The sequence below is a fragment of the Arachis hypogaea genome, chromosome 13 (genome assembly GCF_003086295.3).
Source record: "Arachis hypogaea cultivar Tifrunner chromosome 13, arahy.Tifrunner.gnm2.J5K5, whole genome shotgun sequence".
Lineage (NCBI taxonomy): Eukaryota > Viridiplantae > Streptophyta > Magnoliopsida > Fabales > Fabaceae > Arachis > Arachis hypogaea.
The window spans coordinates 58,943,147-58,965,391 of NC_092048.1; the positions used below are offsets into that span (position 1 = coordinate 58,943,147).

Below are 22,245 nucleotides of genomic sequence, written 5' to 3' on the forward strand. Positions count from 1 at the left end.
CCAAGAGGTTTCGCGGAGAATGATCTCATCCTAATCCGAAATGATATTGGAACAACTCGACCCGGAGAAGAAAAGTTGGCAGCAAACTGGAAAGGACCCTACCGAGTCATAGAAGTACTTGGGAAGGGCTACTACAGACTGTCCGAACTCGATGGACGAGAGCTTCCTAGATCGTGGCACGCCTGCAACCTAAGAAGGTACTATAGCTAGAGAAGGTAAAAGATCTCATCATAGGATGCACTCTTTTTCCTGAAAGGTTTTTTAATGAGGCACCAAGTTGAGATCCAGATATTATCCGACTTAAAAGGATGAAAAACTCCAACATGTATATATTTTCACTTTCTTTTGAATAAAATATATTTTAGATATTCTACAAATTCTCAAGACGCATTAATCTGAAGTATTCATCGTCCTATTATAAAGCAACAGATCGGCAGAAAGTGAAAGACAGATTCACTACACGATCACAATAAAAGACCAATAAAGATGAAAACGCGATTCATCTAAAGGTCGACCAAAGAAAGACAGAAACCACCTTCTACAAATCAGCAAAGATGAACACTGAATAATGCAAGAAGTTATCGAAAGTGATCCAAAAAAAGAACCTGACGAGGTCTTATGGATTGCTAAATAATAACTTAAAGACTGACCGACATTGAGAAGTCGGACCAAGTCAACCCAAGTTATCAGCAAATCCCTGGAAAGAGGTCTGGTTAACCCTATAAAAGAGGAATTGCTATAACTTAGAAGAGATCGACATAAAGAAGTCGGTCTCCTAAGAAAAACAAGTTATAAAATTAAAGTAATCCCTGAAAGAGACCTGACAAAGGTCCAAGAAAGAGGATTACAAAATAACTTAGAAGAGATCGACATAAAGAAGTCGGTCTCCTACAACAAACAAGTTATAAAAGTAATCCCTGAAAGAGACCTGACAAGGGTCCAAGAAAGAGGATTACAAAAATAACTTAGAAAGAGGATGACATAAAGAAGTCGACCTCCTACGAAAATTTATAAAAGTAATCCCTGAAAGAGACCTGACAAGGGTCCAAGAAAGAGGATTACAAAAATAACTTAGAAAGAGGACGACGTAAAGAAGTCGACCTCCTACGAAAAGTTATAGAAGTAATCCCTAAAAGAGACCTGACAAGGGTCCAAGAAAGAGGATTACAAAAATAACTTAGAAAGAGAACGACGTAAAGAAGTCGACCTCCTACGAAAAGTTTTAGAAGTAATCCCTGAAAGAGACCTAACAAAGGTCCAAGAAAGAGGATTATAAAATAACTTAGAAGAGATCGACATGACGAAGCCGGTCCACTACAAAAATAACTTGGAAAAGGACGACGTAAAGAAATCGGTTATGGATAAATACAAGTAAGAGCAAGTAAATCGAAATATGAATTGGATCCACGCATCTACGACCTCCAAGTACAAAGCAGTTCAAAGAGGCCGAGCAGCAAGGCTCCAGTATTCTAAAACCCAGAAAGGTGCCAAGACAAGTGTAAACAAGCATGCTATAGAATACAATATTATAAAGCTTTAGGGTCAAGCCCAAAAGCTTGAAAGCTACTTGTTTTTTAAAACAAAAGTTGCTAAACAAGCAACTAAAAGGAGTACCAGCAGTCAGCAAAATATTCAACTATACAAAATAAATAGTTTTAAAGCCCACAAGCTGGGCCAACTACGCAAATATCCAAAGAAAACTCAGCTAAAGATTAGAAGACTTTTTAGCAGCATCAGTCTGGGGTGAAGGAGGGCGAGCCTGGAGAGGCACAGCATCCACGGTACCATCATCCCGGTTCAAGATCTGACAGTCCGGATCAGAAACAGAATGACCAACCTCAACCGGAGGAATCGTAGAAGCAGGCACCTTGGCAGAAAGCACAGGGGGAGGATCAACATCATCATCATCTTGGTCGTTGGGAACAATCTTACCATCCCTCACAACATTGTCCAAGCTAAAGAGAGTAAGGTCAACCTCAGGAGCAAGAACTTGAACTTGCTCTTTTAGATTATCATAGGCAGTGTTCACGCTGCCGACGAGGTGACCTTGGAGCTCGGAATAGTCTACTCAGGCAGACTTCAGCTCCTCCCTCAGACGCACCACCTCTCGATAAGATGTAACATAACTGTCCTTATGCCTCAACGCCGTGTCCTCGGCCAACCGCATAGAAGCTGCCAGAGCAAGGGAACTCGCCTTTTCGTTCTCCAGATCCTTCTCCAACTCGGCTACCTTTACCTCAAGCTTTCAGACCCTTCATCCGGTCGAACTCCTGTTTAGCCTCCTCCATAAATTCTTTGGTGGCATGGAGAGGAAGATTCTGAGCAGTTCGGTATAGGGCAGCCCCCATATATGCCATTTTAACACTGTTTCGGGTCATAAAATCCAGATGGCAAAGGATTGATACATCATCCATGGGGAGGGCACCGTAGGGACCGATTTGCTGATCTACGAACTTGATTGCATTAAAATCAGGGGCGTCAAGGTTAAAGGCCTCAATTGTTTTTTGTTTCTTGTTGGGAGGAGCACCAGAAGTAGCAGCAGAAGTCTGTGGAAGATCAGTCAGATGAACTCGAGGAGTGGGGATCACCTTCCTCGGCCCAGGAGAACTCGGCACGAGCGGCTTCACTGGAACTTGAGAAGATCCCTCTCCAGCCGCCTTGGCCGAGATGTTTTGAGCAGCAGCAGCCTTCTTCGCCTTCTTGTAGGCCTTCATGGAATCATTGTTTTTCGACATCTCTGAAAATACAGAATCAACCATAATGATGAGTTACAACCTAGGAGAAGTAAAACTAAGAAACAAGTATAAGAAACAAGTCAGACAGTACCCAAAGCAGTTCAAACCAAAGATGGATCACTCAAAAATCTTTTTGTATCCAGATGGGGTGGTTCCCCCCACAAATCTTCAAGAACAACTACAAAAGCCCGCTCAACCTCACTAAGCATCTCCCATGTATAACGAGACACTCTCACATTCTTTTGCCACTCTAGAGGAAAAGCAGGCTCGTCATTCTCATCAAGAAAAAAGGGGCGGACCCCCTCAATAGCACAGACTCGGAAGAAATAATTCTTAAAATCTTTAAAAGACTCATCATACATGGCAAAAACTTTATGCCCCTGGGCCGATCTGAAAGAAACCCAGGAAGCTTTCTTTTTGGAAGAACCTCCGGGCTTGGCCGAGACAAAAAGATAGAGGAAAAGAGTTTGAGAAGGTATTATGCTTAACTCTTGGCAAAGCAGTTGAAATATCTAGATAAAACCCCAGGAATTCGGATGAAGCTGGGATGGAGCAATGTTACATGACCACAACAAGTCGGTCTCGAAAGCAGTAAACGGAAAAATAACATCCAACTGGCTAAAAAAATATTCATAGGCATAGAAGAAGGGACGCTCCCCCTCGACCGAAGTAGGAAAACAAGCCCTCTCATCAGAGTCAGGAGCTACAAGCTCATAATCCCTCTCCCGAGCACTGTTACCACAAATCCTTTGACGTTTCCTCAGCTCTGTACAAAACTCAGCGTCCACGACAGAGACACACATTAGGACAAGGGAGTCCAGCCAATCGGACATCTCCTTGGAAACTTTGGAAGACATCTCTACAACGTTATTGCGAGAAGACATAAGGCCAACTAATCCTACAAAAAGAAAAGAAGATTGGATCACTAAAAAACATCTCGGAGGAGGGGCAAAGCAACTCGACTAATATGATACAGACAGAAAAGGAAAATCCCAAGACTCAAACCAAAGTCCTGGGGCATCCTTTGGAGGCAGTGGCAAAGCAAGATTTCAGGAAAAATCTACAATTTATGTCCCGGCATTTCCCAAACAAGAAAAGAAGATTTCAAGTAGACAAACATTGTGAAAAAGGGAAGTAAAAGCACAAAAGTCATCTAAGCCACTATCTTCCTACAGTCTATCAACAAAAAGCATTGTCAACATCAAAAATGCCAAGCAGAAAATCATCAAAGACACAACCTTTTTCAGAATCAAACAAAAACCATCATCGAAAGCACAAGCAGAAACGGTGATAACATGCAAAAGCCCTAAAAGCATCAAGCAACAGGAAAAGCGAAAAAATTCATACGAAAGACGAAGAAACTCCCAGAACACACAATACAACAGCAATTAGGCGCAACAAAAACAGAAAGATCCAAACTTTCTCCAAGAAAAATCAAAACTTCACCACAAAACCAAAGCCAAAGCAATGGAAGAGAAAAGTAATTGCAAAATGGAATTAACCTGGAGAAATGAGAAGTTCCAGAAGAAGTAGAAAGGAAGGAATCGCTGGATCGGTGGAAGGTACCACAACACAAGAAAAGACAGAGGTAGAGAGAACGAAGGAGTTACAAAGAAAAAGGAAGAAGAGAAACCATTTTTCTGAGGAAGCAAAATTCAAAATAAAGCCAAGAGAAACGGGGCAATTAATACCAATTAATGAAGGTATTAAACCCTCGCACGTTCTCTAGAACAAAGCGCTAATACAAAATCACGCGTTTTTAGAGGAAAAACGTTCTACATTCAAAAAGCTCTACAAAGAAAGGAATCGACAAAAGTGATCGAGTTCGGCTTCGCTACAAAAAGTTCGAAGTCAAAAAACTCGACCTCAAAGCAGAAGACCGAGCTCAAGCAGGGGCACTGTTCATACCTGGGTCGAGCTGTCCGACTCGGGATGTTTTAGCGACATGGCGACCGACCTCTTCAGGTCCGACTATCCGATCTCTTCTTAAAGAGATCGGCCAAATCAACAAGAAAGCCCAATAAAGGGCCCAAATAGAGGAACACGACCCAAATCCAAAGGCAGTCCAAGCCTATAGAGATAAAGGCGGTTCCCTTGAAGATAAGCTGACCTCACCCAAAGATAAGATAAGATAACTAACTTATCTTATCTAAAAAAGTCACCCTACACCATTATAAATACACTGGAGCACCCAGGTATAACTCATACTCTGATTCTACAATAAACCTGCTTAATACTTGTACTAACTTAAGCATCGGAGTCTCTTGCAGGTACCCCCACCCTCCGGTGACCACGGATCAGAAGTGAAGTCAGTCCAACAAGTCGGACACAACAGCTCCGGCCGTCACCAGCCAGCCGGACACGTCATCTCCGACCAGCACAAAAGATCTCATCCGAGATCGGCCTACAGTTTCAGGTAACCCTCGGAACACTTAGACCTTGCAAATTCAATTCCAAGGAAGTATTTTAAAGAGCCAAGTTCTTTAATTTCAAATGCTTTGGCATGCTTCTCCTTCAAGTCTTTTATCTCCAAAAAATCATCACCTGTCAGAATAATGTCATCCACATATACAATTAAGATGTTAGTTTTATTAGCTGCTCAATGTTTATAGAAAAGTGTATGGTCAACTTGGGTTTTAGTATAACCAAGTCCCTTCACCACCATTCCAAGTCGTTCAAATCAAGCTCTTGGGGATTGTTTCAATCCATAGAGAGATTTCTTTAGTTTGTACACTTTATTCCTCCCTAGTTCAACCTCAAATCCAGGTGGAAGTTTCATGAACACATCTTCCTCTAGCTCCCTATTCAGGAAAGCATTCTTTATATCCAATTTATGTAAAGGGTAATTTTAATTCGCAGCAAGAGACAAGAGAATCCGCACAGAGCTGAGTTTGGCAATTGGAGTAAAAGTCTCTCGATAGTCTACTCCATAGGTTTGTGTATATCTCCTAACTACTAACCTAGCCTTATACCTCTCTATGCTTCTATCAGCATTGCACTTGATGGTAAAAAGCCACCTGCAGCCAACCAATTTTTTATTCTATGGAAGAACTACAATCTCCCAAGTTTTATTCTTCTTAAGTGCATGCCACTCTTCCATCACTGCTAATTTCCAGTTAGGATCATCTAGTGCTTCCTCTATGTTCCTAGGCTCAAACAGATTTGTAATTTTAGAAGTAAAAGCTTGATGTTTTTGAGAGAGATTTTGGTAAGAGACATAATTGGAAATAGGATGGTTGGTGCTAGTTTTGAGTGCCTTTTTGGTGCAGGTTCTGGTTTCTTTCCTAAGGACTATTGGCAAGTTATTATTAGAAGTGACAATTTCAGATTTACCTGGAAATTTCTGAAGTACTATAGTTGGGCCGTCTTCCGGGTTTTCAAATTGGGCTGGTACAGAGATGATGGGCTGGTCTCTAATCTTCTTGGGATATTTCCGAACATAACACCGAAGCTCCTTTTCTGATTATGGTATTTCTTTTCCTATTTGGATTCTAACTAATTCTGGCACAATTTTAGAATTGGTTTCCACATCTTGTTTTGCAATTATTTCAGAATTTACTTGATTAGTGAAAGTTGTATCCTCAATATGTAAGATAGGAGTGGGTAAAGGTTCATGCAAAAAGTTTTCTTCCCTTAGACTCTCACCCTGAAAAGAATTTTTCTAAAATAAGGTTTTATGTTGGTGCACGAAATTGTGATCATCAATGGCGCCAACAACTTGATACGCACAATTGTAATCTTAACACTTTATCACAACTTCGCACAACTAACCAGCAAGTGCACTCGGTCGTCCAAGTAATAAACCTTACGTGAGTAAGGGTCGATCCCACGGAGATTGTCGGCCTGAAGCAAGCTATGGTCACCTTGTAAATCTCAGTCAGGCGGATTCAAATGGGTATGGTGAATTGATAATAAAAAAACATAAATAAAATATAAACTGGATAGAGATACTTATGTATAGAGATGCTTTCGTTCCTCCTGAACCTCTGCTTTCCTGTTGTCTTCATCCAATCATTCATACTCCTATCCATGGCAAGCTTTATGTAGGGCATCACCATTGTCAATGGCTATATCCCATCCTCTCTGTGAAAATGGTCCAATGCGCTGTCACTGCATGGCTAATCATCTGTCGGTTCTCGATCATACTGGAATAGGATTTACTATCCTTTTGCGTCTGTCACTACACCCAGCACTCGCGAGTTTGAAGCTCGTCATAGCCATCCCTTCCCAAATCCTACTCGGAATACCACAGACGAGGTTTAGACTTTACGGATCTCAGGAATGGCCGTCCATAGGTTCTAATTTATACCACGAAGATTCTAATATCTCGGACTCGGTCCTCTGTATTAGATATCTAAGAGATATTCATTCTAGCTTGTTTGCATGTAGAACGGAAGTGTTTGTCAGGCACGCGTTCATAAGTGAGAATGATGATGAACGTCACATAATCATCACATTCATCATGTTCTTGGGTGTGAATGGATATCTTAGAATAGGAATAAGCTTGAATTGAATAGAAAAACGATAGTACTTTGCATTAATTCATGAGGAACAGCAGAGCTCCACACCTTAATCTATGGTGTATAGAAACTCTACCGTTGAAAATACATAAGTGATGAAGGTCCAGGCATGGCCGAATGGCCATCCCCTATAAAGGTCTAAGATAGAATAAAACTGATCAAAGATCTGATCCGAAGATTTAAATACAATAGTAAAAAATCCTATTTATACTAAACTAGTTACTAGGGTTTACAGAAATGAGTAAATGATGCAGAAATCCACTTCTAGGGCCCACTTGGTGTGTGCTTGGGCTGAGCATTGAGCTTTACACGTGTAGAGGCTTCTCTTGGAGTTGAACGCCAGTTTGTAAGCTGTTTCTGGCGTTTAACTCCACTTTGCAACTTATTTCTGGCGTTTAACTCTAGAATGCAGCATGAAACTGGCGTTGAACGCCAGTTTGTGTCTTCTAAACGCGGGCAAAGTATGAACTATTATATATTGATGGAAAGCCCTAAATGTCTACTTTCCAACGCAATTGAGAGCGCGCCGTTTGGAGTTCTGTAGCTCCAAAAAATCCACTTTGAGTGCAATGGAGGTCAGAATCTAACAGCATCTGCAGTCCTTCTTCAACTTCTGAATCTGATTTTTGCCCAAGTCCCTCAATTTCAGCCAGAAAATACCTGAAATCACAAAAAAATACACAAACTCATAGTAAAGTCCAGAAATGTGAATTTTAATTAAAAACTAATAAAAATATACTAAAAACTAATTAAATTATACTGAAAACTGTGTAAAAAACAATGCCAAAAAGCGTATAAATTATTCGCTCATCACAACACCAAACTTAAATTGTTGCTTGTCCCCAAGCAACTGAAAATCAAATAGGATAAAAAGAAGAGAATACACTATAAATTCCAAAATATCAATGAACTTAGCTCCAATCAGATGAGCGGGACTTGTAGCTTTTTGCCTCTTGAATAGTTTTGGCATCTCACTTTATCCATTGAAGTTTAGAATGATTGGCATCTATAGAAACTTAGAATTCAGATAGTGTTACTGATTCTTCTAGTTCAGTATGTTGATTCTTGAACACAGCTACTTTATGAGTCTTGGCCGTGGCCCTAAGCACTTTGTTTTCCAGTATTACCACCGGATACATAAATGCCACAAACACATAACTGGGTGAACCTTTTCAGATTGTGACTCAGCTTTGCTAAAGTTCCCAATTAGAGGTGTCCAGGGTTCTTAAGCACACTCTGTTTTTGCTTTGGACCTCGACTTTAACCGCTCAGTCTCAAGTTTTCACTTGACACCTTCACGCCACAAGCACATAGTTAGGGACAGCTTGGTTTAGCTGCTTAGGCCAGGATTTTATTCCTTTAGGCCCTCCTATCCACTGATGCTCAAAGCCTTGGATCCTTTTTATTTACCCTTGCCTTTTGGTTTTAAGGGATATTGGCTTTTTGCTCTTGCCTTTTGGTTTAAAGAGCTTTTGGCTTTTTCTGCTTGCTTTTTCTTTTTCTTTTTCTCTTTTTTTTCGCATTTTTTTTCTGCAAGCTTTTTGTATTCACTGCTTTTTCTTGCTTCAAGAATCATTTTTATGATTTTTCAGATTATCAAATAACATTTCTCCTTTTTCCTTATTCTTCAAGAGCCAATGATAAACCCATATTTCATGAGTTATTTAGTGCTTTGTTTGAGTGATTTATTCAATCCTTCACCCACTTATTCATATTAATTGCATGGTTTTACTTTCCCTTCCTTATTATGTGATGTATGTGAAAAACATGTTTCCTAAGCTTTAAAATTAATTATTTTAATTACCTTTACTTCCATTCGATGCCGTGATTAGTGTGTTGAGTAGTTTTAGATTTTCTAAAGGCAGAATGACTTAAAGGATGGAAAAGGAAACATACAAAAATGGAAGGAAAGTGCAAAATGGAATTTTGAAGAAACTGGCATCCACGCGATCGCATGGACGATGCGATCGCGTTCCAGGAGCGAAAAACCAGCGACGCGGCCGCATGACTGACGCGGCCGCGCGACTTGAGCATAGCGCATTCGATGCGGACGCGTAACCGACGCGACCGCGCCACAAGGAAAACTCCAGATGACGCGACCGCGTGACCCACGCGGAGGCGTGACAGAGGCCTCGTATCAGAATTTACAAAATACGCCCCCAGTGTTTTCTGAAGCCTTTTTGGCCCAAATCCAGGTGCAGGACACACAGACTAGAGGCTATAAAGTGGGGAATTCATCCATTCAAGAGGGAGCTCGCATTTTTACTACTTTCCATGATTTAGATTTAGTTTGAGAGAGGTTATCTCCTCTCTCTCTCTTAGGATTAGGATTTAGGACTTCTCTTAGTTTTTAAGAGTGACTCTCGATTCAGGTTTTATGTTTCTTGTTTTAAGCTTCCCTTTTCACTTTTATTTATTCATTCCAGCACTTGAGTTAATTATTTACTTTTATAACTTAATTTATGAATTATCCCATGTTATAGATTGTTATTTGAATTAATGATATTTGAGGTATTTCAGCCATTGATTGCTTTCTCTTTAATTTGTGTTACCATTGTTTCCAATCTGAAGATATTCTATTCCAACAATTTACTTTTTCCCTTTTTGGTCTTGGTTAAGAAATTAGTAACTCAACAGTTATCAAACTCAACATAATTGATAATCGTTATCTTGCTAATTGAACTGAACTTCAATAATCCCAACTTTTTCTTAGGAAATAAATAGGATTCGAAGGTCAAACTAATTAGTCCCTTGACTTTCCTTTACTTTAGTAAAGGTTAACTAAGTGGAATTTAGATTCAACTTTCATTATTGTTGAGGGAGATAACCAAGTTGGACTTCCAATTCCTTTTACCTTGCCAGAAGTTTGCTTTACAGTATTTATTTATTTTAGTTGCCATCTACTTTACTTGTCATTCAAATCACTTGCTTCTTATCTTCTAAACCCCGATTACAACCTTTATAGCCAATAATAAGAACATACTTCCTTGCAGTTCCTTGAGAAGACGACCCGAGGTTTGAATACTCGGTTAACAACTTTTAAAGGGGTTTGTTACTTGGGACACCCAAAAACGTTTGTATGAAAGGACTTTTGAAGGTTTAGAAACTATACTTGCAACGAGGAATTATCCGCAAATTTCTAGACCACGCAAAAGTTTCTCTCATCAAAATGGCGTCGTTGCCGGGGAACTGCTAACGTGTGCCTTATTATTGGTTATTGTAAATATTTTTCTTTTACTTGTTTATTTATTTCTGTTTTTCCTTTTTATCTTTATTTGCTACCATGAATTCTCACCCCTCTCGCTTTGAGTTTGGTTCTAACTTTGTTGAAGGAAATAGAAGTTACAGCAGGAATATGCATCAAGGTCAGACCAATCAAGGATGGATGGAGCCTAGAGGATTTAATCAACCCTTTAGGCAGCAACACCCTCCGAGATATCCTGGACAAAGACCATTCTACCGTGCATACCCAGCTGAAAGATATGGTGGACAACCTTGTAACTACCAACAAGCCCCACCCCGTGCATATAAACCATCCTTTCAACATAACTTCGAACCACCACACTCACAAGCTTCTCTTCACCATTCGCCACCATATGATCCTTCCTTACCCCAGTACCAATCCAATCACTCCCAATCACCGCCACTTTCCTATGTATCATGTCCAAGTCCGGCAACCCGAGAAGCAGAGGTTTGCCTAAAGAAAACAGTAAATAAACTTCAAACAACCATTCGACAATTGGAGCAAGCAGTAATTCAATGGGTTTCTAGGTGCTCAAATACACAAGGATCAACCACAGCCCCATGTGAACAATCTAACGAAGAGCGTAGCATGAAGGACATACCAGAAACTCCAGTGGACAAGACAGAGAATGAATTCGTACTAGAACAAGTAGAAGAAGCTGTCATTGTTCAAGAAGAAGAGTTGGTTGAAGATCTAGGAGATGCTGAACCTCCATGGGAATCCAGAACTGAGGAGAACTCCGTCAAGGACGCTACAGTTGATGCTAAGGAGGATATTGTACAATCTCCAAGGCAAGTTGTTTATGAAGAATCAGACGGAATAACCCAGGACACAAATTCCCTTGATGATGATAGTCACAAGTCAAATTCTCTTAGTAATGAATTTGCATCTGCAAGTGAATTCTCTGAGATCGAAAAATCTTCCCCAAGTGAATATGAAGACGATGCGGAGGTAGATTTCTCTCAACCTCCAATCTATGACTCAAGTGATGAGGAAGACATAGAAGACTTTGACCAGGACACAAATACAATTGTAGAGCCTTGCAACGAAGTGGAGGAATTCACAGAAGAGCACAAGGGAGTAGAACTTACAGAACCACCGGAAACACCTATCCTAAAGCCATTACCACCTAATACAAGCTTCAAATGGGTACAATCCTTAACCTATAACTTTACTTATTCACTTGAATATGGTTTGCTTGAAACAGATGGCCAGCTTAAAGCTCTTTGTGGCTTTAAGAGTAAGAGGGAAATGGCTCGTACTCAGAGCTGGTGCACAAGGTTCAATAAGGTTCCACGCTTCACCTCGAAGTACATGGATTGGTATCATGCTCAATTGCATGGATCACAGAGAATGTTTGGTCACTATGGTGAGATTCTACTTTTTAAACCGCCCGGATGGAAACATATAGATCAAGACGGCGGATTTAATAGCAAAGCTTGGGATCCTGGAATCTATTCTGACATTCGTCACCCCGGGAGCCTGAAAATTTGTCTGAAGCTGCTCAGAAGCTTTACATGCCTAGTATGGGACCCCGGAGGCTATTGGCATTCCAAGCACTGGTGGAGATTTTTGGACGAATTTAAACATAAGCCGCCATAGCAGAAAGCTCCTCCAATGTCCAACTTAAGGACTTTAACTAAAAGTGCTAGGTGGGAGACAACCCACCATGGTATGGTCGCTTCTTTTTCAATTTATTTCTTGTTAATTGCTTTCATTTTTATTTCCTTTTCATTTTACTTCATTGAACCTGGAATCATACATAGCATTCATGTTAATCATTGCATTCTGCGTTTATCATACATAAAAAAAAGGGATGCGCGACGCGACCGCATCATCTATGCGATCGCGTCAAATGACAAACTACACTTCCCACGCGACCGCGTCATCCACGCGATCGCGTGCCCTGGAGATCGGCGTAAATATCCAACGTCCAGAAAGTTAGGCTGGAATCGTGCGGCCCTTGTGCGTTTTGCACAAATTGACCCACGCGATCGCATGCCCCATGCGATCGCGTCACTTGCACAATACCAATCCCATGCGATTGCGTGAGCGACGTGATCGCGTCGCATGGATTGCACATCACCCCAGAAGGAGACAGAGATTTGCGCTGAAACGGTGCTGGAGTCGTGCGTTTAGCACAATTTCCAGCGACGCGAGCGCGCAACCCACGCGATCGCGTCATCCCCTCTTCCACCCCTTTCATGCGATCGCGCGACCCACGCGATCGCGTCACCCCACTCTCACCCCACCACGCGACCGCGTCCCCGACGCGATCGCGTGGATTTGAAAATATAACCCCCCAGCCACCCGAACCCTATCAGTCGCGCAGCCCCCCCAACCCTCTTCTCCCTCTCTTTCTCTTTTTCTCTCAACCACCACCCAGCCACCATTGCCGCCGCCCCGACCACCAGCCAGACGCCGCCGCCACCTGCCCCCCTTCCTCCCTCCCCTTCTTTCTTCTTCTTCCTTCCTTTCTTCCCCCCTCTCCGCCACTGCCCTCCGCGAACCACCACCCACCACCGCCGGCCATCCCAGCCGCGCCACCCCCTCTCCCCTAACCAATCCCTTCCCCTATTTCACCCATTACCCTTCCCAAAGCCCCACCACCCAGCAACCACCGCGCCACCACCCAGACGCCGCGCCGGACGTCACCGCCAGCCACCGTGCCAACCACTGGACGCCACCATCACCACCACCCAACCACCTTCCTGCCTACTCTCCTTATTCAGCCTTCCAGGTTCCACAGCACGCAATCCCTTTTATCCGTTCGTAGTTCTTATTTTTTTTCCGTTTCTGTTTATAATTAGGATAGATAGTCTTGCATGTTGTAGTGGATTTTAGGTTGTTAGGTAGATTAGGCTGTGGTTAGTGGCTCTAGGTCTGTTTATTTACACTGTTCTTGCTTCTATTTTATCATATTTGCAAATCTGCTGTTGCTGTAATCTTGTTCATATGCTGTATTTCTTGTATATTACTGCTCTTTACATTGAATTTTCATGTTTATATTATATATATGTAACTGCAGCTTGACTTTTTAATTCATATGAACTACCTTGTTTGCTGTTTATTTTCCGAGACAATCCAATTTTAGCCGGAATGCTGCCCAAATTTTTTGTGAATTATTTTTATTCATGTTTTGGTTTGGCAATCTGAACTCTGTTGTCCTCTGCCTTTACCAAACCGTTTCATGAATACTATGGCAGACTTTCTTATCCTCTTTGATTTCCTGGTTTATAAATTGCATTTGTGATATTCTGATTCCAGTTCTTGCTTTCTTTATATCTATTTGAATCAACATCACCCTGTTTTCCTTGTTCGGTTATGAGTTATTTCTAGTTATAATTGTGAATCCTTGTTACATGGACTATTTCCCTTATGCCGCTTACTTTAACCCGCATTTTACTGACTCACTAATTTTAATTTACTAACTTCTTTTTCAAAATCTAACCATACTAACCTTTTAAAATCTCTTTTCTGATTTTTCACTTTCCTCTAACTTTCTAACCATGGCATAATGACAATTTTTCTATTTAACTTGAATTCTGATACATTTTGGATTGTAAATTCTTCCTTTCCAAATTTTAAACTACTACACAATCTTTAATGCACATTTACTTGACTCATTTACCTCATTCAAATTCTCCTTTGCCGCTTTGAGTTTTCTTTGTTTAATTGCCTATTTGCTTTTCTATTTTTATCCATATCCTGGTTTCCCATTTTTCAGGATGTGTACCTCACAGAGAAAAGGAAAAGGCAAGGCTACTGGCAAGCACAAGAGGAGGATGAGCCCCAGTGATGAGCCATCAGAGGAGGAGAAGGATGAGCCCCAGGAGGAGACCCATCCGCAGGCAGGCACAGAGCAGGCTGCACCACATTAGGAGGTTACGCATCAGATCGAGGCTGCAGATCCGGAGATCTCGATCCAGTCAGCACCGCCTCTACAGCAGCCAGATCCTCAGCCCACCACCACCACAGAGCCTCCAGCTACCATCCCTACCAGTGATGACACCCCTTTACACCCGGCTTGACTGAGCATCAAGGACGATGCTTCATTTTAAGTGTGGGGAGGTCGCCATCTCTGGCGTTTTATTTTGGTGAACCACTACATCTCTTTTTTTCTCTTATTTTGGATATTTTTCTGTATTTTTCTTTTTACTGTTATTTTCTGAGTACTTATACATTGCTACTTTTATGTATTTTTACTCTATTTCCGCATTTTGCATTTTTAGTTCATATTTTTAGTTATTTAGTTTAGTTTGCAATTCTGACTTATTAGTGGATTAATTAGTATAGTTTACCCTTTTTAGAATAAGATAGCATAGTTTAAATTGAAAATAAAAAAGGAAGTAAGCTAGGAAATTGAACATAACAGATTTAAATCCATAAACCTTGTATATATAGCATTACATCATATAGTTAAGTTGACAACATTTCATCAAGGAGAAACATTAAAACTTTAAAGGCCACCCTAAATAATTTTTTTTATGAGAATAATGGGAATTTTTAACTAAACCTGCATAACATATATGAATGATATATGATGCTTGAGTTAGAGAACACACAGCCTGTGAGTCTTGAGCTTAATTGTATGGTTGCATTCAAACCATAATTTCATTCCTGTGTGTTTCGCTTCTTTTTATTCTGATGTTCTTTACTTTGCTTTAATCTATATGTCCAATTATAGAATATAGAATATAGAATATAGATACATATCAAAAGAATTATTGAGGCCATCATTTGATTTTTAGCTCACTTACCCCAAAATAACCTACCTTTCACATCACCCTTGTTAGCCCCCTTGAGCCTTTAAAATCCCTTTTATTCTATTTAGCCACACTACTAGCCTTAAGCAGAAAAACAAAATAAAATCCCAAGTTGAATCCTTGGTTAGCTTAAGATAGAAAATTATGAATAGATTAAAATATGGGAAACCTATTGGGAACATGGATGATAGAAACAAAAGATAGAAAAGTTGAAAGAAATAAAATAAAATTTGGGAAGCATGCTCATGAGAAATCAAAGTGATTCAATTACCATGTGCATTAAAAAAAAGAAGAAGAAGTTATTTTTTAGCAATTAATAAAAGGGGATACAAAAGAATTCCCCAATGCAAAATAAAAGCAATGCACATGGGATAAAAATAAAATTAAAACATGAGCATGTAACAACAAGTGGGATAATATGGGAAAATTGGTAAAGAAGTTTTGTTCTACTAAATATGTATGTTAGGTGAGATCTTAGTCTAATTAAGGATTCACTTATTAGCTCACTTAGCCTTATACATATATCCTTACCTTTACCTTGGCCCCATTACAACTTTAATTAAAGACCTCATGATTTTTGGTATGACTGTACTCTATAATTGTTGATTGGTTAGATGAAGAACAAAGTTATAGAAAGTAAGAATAAAAGGAAAAGTAGAGTGAATAAACCCAATAAACACTGAGTGACTAGAGGGTAAACACAAAATTCAGTGAGGGTTCAATAACTCATCAACATATATCTGTGCTTAATTTACTAATTGTTTTGCAAGTTTGTACAATATTTTTATTTCCCATCTCATTTGCTAAAATACTTTATTATTTAAGGGTTGGCTATACACACATATATATATATATATATATATATATATATATATGACTCCTTGAGAATGTGAATTAATTTGACTACATGTAAGCTTTATATATGAGTAGATAAATTGGAATTGCATGACTGATTTAGGTAGATGCATTTAGAATAGGTTGCATTGCATAACATTCCACCACTTTAACCTTACCTTATTCTTTACCTTGGATTTAGCATGAGGACATGCTATTGTTTAAGTGTGGGGAGGTTGATAAACCCATATTTCATGAGTTATTTTGTGCTTAGTTTGAGTGATTTATTCAATCCTTCACCCACTTATTCATATTAATTGCATGATTTTACTTTCCCTTCCTTATTATGTGATGTATGTGAAAAACATGTTTCCTAAGCTTTAAAATTAATTATTTTAATTACCTTTACTTCCATTCGATGCCGTGATTAGTGTGTTGAGTAGTTTCAGATTTTCTAAAGGCAGAATGACTTAAAGGATGGAAAAGGAAACGTACAAAAATGGAAGGAAAGTGCGAAACAGAGTTTTGAAGAAACTGGCGTCCACGCGATCGCATGGACGACGCGATCGCGTGCCAGGAGCAAAAAAGCAGCGACGCAGCCACATGACTGACGCGGCCGCGCGACTTGAGCATAGCGCATTCGATGCGGACGCGTAACCAACGCGACCGCGCCACAAGGAAAACTCCAGATGACGTGACCGCGTGACCCACGCGGAAGCGTGACAGAGGCCACGTATCAGAATTTACAGAATACACCCCCAGCAATTTCTCAAGCCCTTTTGGCCCAGATCCAGGTGCAGGACACACAGACTAGAGGCTATAAAGTGGGGGAATGCATCCATTCAAGAGGGAGCTCGCATTTTTACTACTTTCCATGATTTAGATTTAGTTTGAGAGAGATTCTCTCCTCTCTCTCTTAGGATTAGGATTTAGGACTTCTCTTAGTTTTTAAGAGTGACTCTCAATCCAGGTTTTATGTTTCTTGTTTTAAGCTTCCCTTTTCACTTTTATTTATTTATTCCAGCACTTGAGTTGATTATTTACTTTTATAATTTAATTTATGAATTATCCCATGTTACAGATTGTTATTTGAATTAATGATATTTGAGGTATTTCAGCCATTGATTGCTTTCTCTTTAATTTGTGTTACCATTGTTTCCAATCTGAAGATATTCTATTCCAGCAATTTACTTTTTCCTTTTTTGGTCTTAGTTAAGAAATCAGTAACTCAACAGTTAACAAACTCAACATAATTGATAATTGTTATCTTGCTAATTGAACTGAACTTCAATAATCCCAACTTTTTCTTAGGAAATAAATAGGATTCGAAGGTCAAACTAATTAGTCCCTTGACTTTCCTTTACTTTAGTAAAAGTTAACTAAGTGGAATTTAGATTCAATTTTCATTATTGTTGAGGGAGATAACCAAGTTGGACTTCCAATTCCTTTTACCTTGCCAGAAGTTTGCTTTACAGTATTTATTTATTTTAGTTGCCATCTACTTTACTTGTCATTCAAATCACTTGCTTCTCATCTTCTAAACCCCGATTACAACCTTTATAGCCAATAATAAGAACATACTTCCTTGCAGTTCCTTAAGAAGACGACCTGAGATTTGAATACTCGGTTAACAATTTTTAAAGGGGTTTGTTACTTGTGACACCCAAAAACGTTTGTATGAAAGGACTTTTGAAGGTTTAGAAACTATACTTGCAACGAGGAATTATCCGCAAATTTCTAGACCACGCAAAAGTTTCTCTCATCAGCCAACATATTTAACATTCATAAACATCAAATTCAAAAGACATATGCACTGTTCAAGCATTCATTCAGAAAATAAAAAGTATTGTCACCACATCAAAATAATTAAACTAGTTTCAAGGATGAATTCGAAACCCTGTACTTCTTGTTCTTTTGTAATTAAAATATTTTTTTCATTTAAGAGAGGTGATGGATTCATATTCATAACTTTAAGGCATAGACACTTAGACACTAGTGATCATATAGTAAAGACACAAACATAAATGAAACATAAAGCTCAAAAATTGAAAAACAGTAGAATAAATAGACAATGAGATTAAGGAATGAGTCCACCTTAGTGAGGGTGGCGTCCTCCTCCTTGAAGAACCAATGGTGCTCTTGAGCTCCTCTATGTCTCTTCCTTGTCTTTCTTGCTCCTCCCTCATAGCTCTTTGATCTTCTTTAATTTCATGGAGGATGATGGAGTGCTCTTGGTGCTCCACCCTTAGTTGTCCTATGTTGGAACTTAATTCTCCTAGGGAAGTGTTGATTTACTCCCAATAATTTTGTGGAGGAAAGTGCATCCCCTGAGGCATCTCAGGGATTTCATGGTGAGAAATTTCCTCATGCTCATGTTGAGATCCATGATCTCTTATTTGCTCCATCCTTTTCTTAGTGATGGGCTTGTCCTCTTCAATGAGGATGTCTCCCTCTATGTCAATTCCAGCCGAATTGCAGAGGTGGCAAATGAGGTGAGAAAAGGCTAACCTTGCCCAAGTGGAGGACTTGTCAGCCACCTTGTAGAGTTCTTGAAGTATAATCTTATGAACTTCCACCTCTTCTCCAATCATGATACTATGGATCATGATGGCCCGGTCTATAGTAACTTCAGACTGGTTACTAGTAGGAATGATTGAGCATTGAATGAACTCTAGCCATCCCCTAGCCACTGGTTTGAGGTCATGCCTTCTTAATTGAACTGGCTTGCCTCTTGAGTCAATTTTCCATTGAGCTCCTTCCTCACATATGTCTATGAGAACTTGGTCGAACCTTTGATCAAAGTTGACCTTTCTTGTGTAGGGGCGTGCGTTCTCTTCCATCATTGGCAAGTTGAACGCCAGCCTTACATTTTCCGGACTGAAATCTAAGTATTTCTCCTGAACCATGGTGAGCCAATGGTTTGGATTCGGGTTCACACTTTGATCATGGTTCCTAGTGATCCATGCGTTTGCATAGAACTCTTAAACCATTAGGATCCCGACTTGTTGAATAGGGTTGGTGAGAACTTCCCAACCTCTCCTTTGGATCTCAAGTCGGATCTCCGAATACTCATTCTTTTTGAGCTTGAAAGGAACCTCAGGGATCACTTTCTTCTTAGCCACAACTTCATAGAAGTGGTCTTGATGGACCTTTGAGATAAATCTCTCCATCTCCCATGACTCAGAGGTGGAAGCAATTGCCTTCCCTTTCCTCTTTCTAGAGGTTTCTCTGGTCTTAGGTGCCATAAATGGTTATGGAAAAATAAAAAGCTATACTTTTACCACACCAAACTTAAAATGTTTGCTCATCCCCGAGCAAAAGAAGAAAGAAAGTAGTAGAAGAAGAAGAAAATGGAGGAGATGGGGGAAGAAGATGTATTCGGCCAAGGAGAAGAAGAGAGGGTTGTGTTGTGTGAAAATGAAGAAGGAGTGAGGGATTTATATAGGAGTGAGGGGGTGTAGGGTTCGGCCATTAGGGTTGGGTTTGGGAGGGAAATTATTTTGAATTTTGAAGGTAGGTGGGGTTTATGGGAAAGAGAGGATAGATGTGAGTGGTGAAGAGGTGATGGGAAAGAGTGATTGAGGTGATTGGTGAAGGGTATTCGGGGAAGAGAGTTATGAAAAGGTGTGAAGAGGAGAGAAGAAAATGTGGGGATCCTGTGGGGTCCATAGATCCTGTGGGGATCCTGTGGGGTCCACAGATCCAGTGGGGCCAAGGACTTAACATCCCTGCTCCAATTAGGCGTGTAAAACGCCCTTGCTGTGCAATCCTGGCGTTTAACGCCAGACTGCTGCCTGTTTCTGGCGTTAAACGCCCAAATGTAGCTTGTTTCTGGCATTTAACGCCAGACAGATGCTTGCTTCTGGCGTTTAAATGCCAGACTGCTCTCCTCCAGGGTGTGCTGTTTTCAATGCTGTTTTTTTCATTTTGTTTTTGATTTTTTAGTAGTTTTTGTGACTCCACATGATCATCAACCTAATAAAACATGAAATAACAAAGAGAAAATAAAATAGATATGATTAAATAACATTGGGTTGCCTCCCAACAAACGCTTCTTTAATGTTAATAGCTTGATAGTGAGCTCCCATGGAGCCTCACAGATAATCAGAGCAAGGTTGGAACCTCCCAACACCAAACTTAGAGTTTGAATGTGGGGGTTCAACACCAAACTTAGGGTTTTACTGTGGGGGCTTTGATTGACTCTGCAGTGAGAGAAACTTTTCATGCTTCCTCTCCATGGTTACAGAAGGAGATCCTTGAGTTTTAAACACAAGGTTGTCCTCATTCAATTGAAGGATCAATTCTCCTCTGTCCACATCAATCACAGCTCTTGCTGTGGCTAGGAAGGGTCTTCCAAGGATGATGGATTCATCCTCATCCTTTCCAGTGTCTAGGATTATGAAATCAGCAGGGATGTAAAGGCCTTCAACCTTTACTAACACGTCCTCTACTTGTCCATAAGCCTGTTTTCTTGAGTTGTCTGCCATCTCTAATGAGATTCTAGTAGCTTGCACCTCAAAGATCCCAAGTTTCTCCATTACAGAGAGTAGCATTAAGTTTATTCCTGACCCCAGGTCACACAGAGCTTTCTCAAAGTTCATGGTGTCTATGTTACAGGGAATTAGAAATTTACCAAGATCCTGTTTCTTTTGAGGTAATTTCTGCCTATCCAATGCATTCAGTTCATTGGTGAGCAAGGGAGGTTCATCTTCCCAAGTCTCATTACCAAATAATTTGGCATTCAGCTTCATGATTGCACTAATGTACTTGGCAACTTGCTCTTCAGTAATGTCTTCATTCTCTTTAGAAGAAGAGTACTCATCAGAGCTCATGAAGGGCAGAAGGAGGTTCAATGGAATCTCTATAGTCTCTAGATGAGCCTCAGCTTCCTTTAGGTCCTCATTGAGGAACTCCTTATTGATCACTGAGCGTCCCAGGAGGTCTTCCTCACTGGGATTCACGTCCTCTCCCTCCCTTGTAGGTTCGGCCATGATGGTTAAATCTATGGCCTTGCACTCTCTCTTTGGATTCTCTTCTATATTACCTGGGAGAGTACTAGGAGGGATTTCAGTGACTCTTTTACTCAGCTGGCCCACTTGTGCCTCCAAATTTCTATTGGAGGACCTTGTTTCATTCATGAAACTCAAAGTGGCCTTAGATAGATCAGAGACTATATTTGCCAAGCTAGATGGATTCTACTCAGAATTCTCTGTCTGTTGCTGAGTGGATGATGGAAAGGGTTTACTATTGTTAAACCTGTTTCTTCCACCATTATTAAAGCCTTGTTGAGGCTTTTGTTGATCCTTCCATGAGAAATTTGGATGATTTCTCCATGAGGGGTTATAGGTGTTTCCATAAGGTTCACCCATGTAATTCACCTCTGCTATTGCAGGGTTCTCAAGATCATAAGCTTCTTCTTCAGAAAATGCCTCTTGAGTACTATTGATGCAGCTTGCATTCCATTCAGACTCTGAGAAATCATATTGACTTGCTGAGTCAATATTTTGTTCTGAGCCAATATGGCATTCAGAGCATCAATTTCAAGAACTCCCTTCCTCATAGGCGTCCCATTACTCACAGGATTCCTTTCAGAAGTGTACATGAACTGGTTATTTGCAACTATGTCAATGAGTTCTTGAGCTTCTGCAGGCGTTTTCTTTAGGTGAATGGATCCACCTGTAGAATGGTCCAATGACATCTTTGATAATTCAGACAGACCATCATAGAATATATCCAGGATGGTCCATTCTGAAAGCATGTCAGAAGGACACTTTTTGGTCAGTTCCTTGTATCTCTCCCAAGCTTCATAGAGGGATTCACCTTCCTTTTGTCTGAAGGTTTGAACATCCACTCTAAGCTTACTAAGCTTTTGAGGAGGAAAGAACTTGGCTAAGAAAGTCGTGACCAGCTTATCCCAAGAGTTCAGGCTATCCTTAGGTTGAGAGTCCAACCATATTCTAGCTCTGTTTCTTACAGCAAACGGGAAAAGCATGAGCCTGTAGACCTCGGGATCAACCCTATTGGTCTTAACAGTATCACAGATTTGCAAGAATTCAGTTAAGAACTGAAAAGGATCTTCAGATGGAAGTCCATGGAACTTGCAGTTCTGTTACATCAGAGAAAATAATTGAGGTTTAAGCTCAAAG

At 40.3% G+C, this 22,245-nt stretch overlaps 1 non-coding gene across 1 annotated transcript; it reads left to right on the top strand.

The window, feature by feature from the left end:
* The first annotated feature begins 21,851 nt into the window (after positions 1 to 21,851).
* Positions 21,852 to 21,959, top strand: LOC112739889 (small nucleolar RNA R71). The gene has a single exon (XR_003170825.1). It is a non-coding gene; the product is annotated as a small nucleolar RNA R71 (small nucleolar RNA).
* The last annotated feature ends 286 nt before the right edge of the window (positions 21,960 to 22,245 follow it).